General features: G+C 34.9%; 1 long non-coding RNA gene across 1 annotated transcript; it reads left to right on the top strand.

Annotated features, from left to right (window-relative positions):
* Positions 1–2,179: 2,179 nt before the first annotated feature.
* Positions 2,180–3,354, top strand: LOC135152355 (uncharacterized). Its single transcript, XR_010291426.1, has 4 exons — positions 2,180–2,386; positions 2,675–2,731; positions 2,823–2,910; positions 3,223–3,354. It is a non-coding gene; the product is annotated as an uncharacterized LOC135152355 (long non-coding RNA).
* Positions 3,355–4,089: the final 735 nt, after the last annotated feature.

Raw genomic sequence — 4,089 nt, 5'->3', positions numbered from 1 at the left:
ATATTGGCCTTATTTTTATAGCAGATCCGGAGGAGCTTTTATATTTATCGTAGTGTTTTAAAATTAGTTTCCTGCTATGATATCTAATAGTGCTAATTATCAGGTTGATCCAAGTGAAGGTTTGGTGCTGTCTACGATAATCTGTTACATTTATTTTCCATGTACTTTCAAGTTCTGGATACTGATTATATATTACGGCATCAGGTGGTAGCACATTTTCGGAAGTTGGGCACATTAGTGCAGCTTGTCAAGTTAATTTTTGTAATCTGTCATCAGATGGGAAACTGTTTGTGACAGGTGGCGGGTATGATAAAAAGGCGGGGATGCATTTTTGCAGCAGTTGTGTGAACACAGTTAGGAAACGCCATAATTTGTGTAGTTAGTGTATTTTTATACTCTTAAACACCATGTCATTGTTTATTGACCTCTTATACCAATATCATCATATCTGAGAGCCGAACATCAAAATCTTGAGCTGGTCTGTGTAATGTGTGCGTGGTATGTTGATGTTTAACAATTATAGTTTCAGGGAGATCATATTTATAAACATTTTCTTTTGTTATCTATAGACTCAATGTCATACTTATGCTTTCTCTTGAGCCTGAGGATACCATTGTCCTTTGGTTAAAACAATTTGCCCAGAGGCAAATATACCAACTTCTTTCCCTGGTAAATTAATGATGCAGGCTAACTTATGGTCCACAGATTTTGGGGAACTGAGAGGTGTCCTTGAAGAACATTCTGATGAGATTTCTGATGCTTGTTTCTCGCTGCAGAAGGCTTGTATAGCTACATCTTCACTTGAGAAAACTGTCAAGGTGGGGGATGTTGAAAAAGTAAGCACCTTATTTGCTTGACTCAAATTGACATTTCTAGTACAAGTATTACTTCATGTTATGTGCACTGATATGTATATTTTATACTAGTGGAGACATACTATAACATGGCTTACCATTAAATTATTTGCTTTATTTATGTATCATAAAGTCCGCGTTTTTAGAAAAGCAGTTGTGTTATATTAACATCCCACTTCTGTTGACATCAAAACTACAATGGAGTTTGGTTTGTTTCAAGCCTAGGAGTCCAAAATAAGTATAAAGTACTAGTTGACTTTGCAAGGATTTGAACCTCTATAAATTGTAAATTGTGCCTTGCTATTTGTCTATGGCACCATAGTCTATAAAGACTACTATTTGTAGTTAGTTGTTGGATAATATTTAGGGACAGAGTTGTTGGATAGAACGACACTCAAAATTCTGCAAACGTACAGCTTGACACAATGTGAGGAAAGTGCACGGCACACTCCGTGCCTGAGAGTGAGAGTGATAGCCACATACAGATGCTTTAATTCTTTGCTCCTGATGTGTTCCTTAAAGAATAAAGCCGCTGTCCACAGCAGTACTGCAACATCAATATTTTTTTATAAGTAAAATAAGTGAACTCATATCACATGCCATGCCATGTGATATATAATATTTATTATTTTCTTACATCAATATTCTTTGCTCCTGATTGTCGTTGTGTTCAAGAAGGTAAACTTGGATGGTTTTTATAGATTTAAGCCGAATTATAAAGATTTAAAGTTTCAATGCATGAGAAACCACAATGTACCTATTTTTTTCCATCTATTTGCCACCAATATATCTCTCATATTTAGCAAATATGAAACTAAATTCCCTTATCAATACTGACCCCCAATGTAGTATTCTAAATGTAGAAGTTGCTTTGCTTCGATTGCTTTGATGATTTTTAGTTTATTGAAGAAAACTATATGTTTGTGTCATTGTAACCGAAAATACAGTATCATTTGAAAGAACCTACAGAAGGTTTCAACATAAAGTGATTAATACATTAGAACATGAGAAGATAGATAGAACTAGAGGCTATACCTTTCTCAGAACATAAAGTGTAATATATTCTGCAGTAGTTTACACTAATATTCCATACCCTGTTTGTGATGAGTACTTGAAGTAAGATATGTCTGTACGTGTAGAGCAGCATTACTGTTGTGGATATTGGGCACAGATGTCGAGGAAGGGGGCTATTGAAACCATGTAGATTAGTGTTGAAGGTAGGGATTCAAAGGATTAGATTTATATGCATAATTATTCACTCTAAGTTAAAGACCTAATATCTATCAGCTATGAATTTACATTTTTCGATATTTTTTCAGCATAAGGTCCATGGTTGTTTTTGTATGGCTGAAAATTGCTACTTTTTTAGTCCTCTACATATTTCCTCATCAATTTATACCTCTGACACAAAATCTTGATAATCTTGCTGTGGAAGGATCTGATGCCACCTTCGTCGGGTTAGAGCCCAAGCCGGTAGCTTAGTGAAGTCAAAGTTGGCGAAGAATATGAGATACTTGTTACCAATTTCGCAGGTACACAATACTTATAGTACATTAGTACTTGTATTCAATTTAATTATATATTATTGACCTGTTTCTGGTGTCTGCACAATCTCAAAGAGGTTCAACTAACCTTATGCAGATCATATGAACAAAGTATGTAGTAAAATTGTTATCTTAAGCCATACTTTGACAATTAACAGGTTTGGACACTTAATCCATTCGATGTGCCATGATCATAAGAGTTCTCCTTTGTTATAATCTAAACATAGTCTTTCTCTTAATAAGTCCGCCTAATCTGAATCCTCTGTTTTCTCGAAGACTAAATCTTGGATGCATAGATGAGAAAGGAGTAGTGATTGCTGCTCATGGTCTGAGGTTGAATGCAATAATAACAGACTGAATCTTAGATTTCAATGTATGTGTATGTTCCATGTGAATGTTATATGTTTATTTTTGTTAACTGCAGTTCTATTGATGATAGCACCAAAGAAAAGCTGGCACCATTTGCATCTTTAACTCGTGATAAAAGCTATGCTAGTCGGGATCTTTAAAAGGTGTGTGTTCTTAGGTCTTGTACGCATTTAGTTTCCATCCACATTCGACAAACGACCGCTATACACATCACTGCCATCTCAATATGTCATATTACATACTCCGATATAATGGTCTATGTCAATGATTTGGAAAAATTAATATTTTTAATATAAATGTGTTATTATCAAAATCTACTACATCAGATTTTACTCTGGAACTATCTAAAGACAAGAATACTGATTTAGTTTTTTCATTCATTTATCATCTTCTGTTTGTTTATATATGTTGAAAGTAATTCAGTTTTTTCATGGTTTAGCTTGTTGACTTAACAGGAGAGCTAATGAGGTTGGCAATAGGTCGAGTTTCCAATGGTGACCTTGAGTTTGCTGAGAAGATATGCAGGTTTCTAGAGATCCACAGGCAACTGACTGTTCTTGCCCCAGACATGGACATGGACGATACAGACATGAAAATGAAGATGGATACAATGCTTCAAAGTGTAATTAAAATGGAAAATGGTATGTTTAGCCTATGCAAAGAACTTGTAAACGTACCATTTTCAAGAACTTGAAAAACTACACGCTTTTTAGTGCTAAGGACACGAGAGCGAAGACTTCGAGGCAGCTGGCTTATTACTGCACTGATTTCATAATTTTTAGTGTTGACATGTAATTTCACAAGAAGAATTATGGGTTGTGATACATTTTAATCTTAATGTACATTGATTAATTCCCACATTTAAGTTTTTGTAATTTAAGTTTAATTAGTGCTATTGACTTTGGGTATTTGTTGTTGGATTTTATTTATATGAATGAATGATACACACGGTTAATATATGTATCATATAATATAAATATGGCACATCAGCTGGGAAAAAAAATTAAAAAAAAATACCTTAAGCCACGGCAGTTTGAAAACCGACGCTATAAGATTAATCTTTAGTGTCGGTCATTTGACTAGTGACGCTTATGACTTACCAAAAAATAATGACTTTAAGCAACGGCATATTGACTAACCGACGCTAAAAGAATGACTTTTAGCGTCAGCTCTCTGACCAGCGACACATAAAACTGTAGTTTAAGCAACGGCATTCTGCAGAACCGACGCATAAAACAAACTTTAAGCGTCGGTTAAAGGGTCTATTGCGTCGGCGTTTAACCGTGGCTTAAACACTTTAAGCGTCGGTCTTTTTAACCGAC

Source organism: Daucus carota, chromosome 4, assembly GCF_001625215.2.
Source record: "Daucus carota subsp. sativus chromosome 4, DH1 v3.0, whole genome shotgun sequence".
NCBI classification, from domain to species: Eukaryota; Viridiplantae; Streptophyta; class Magnoliopsida; order Apiales; family Apiaceae; genus Daucus; species Daucus carota.
This window is presented reverse-complemented; position numbering and strand designations above follow the sequence as displayed.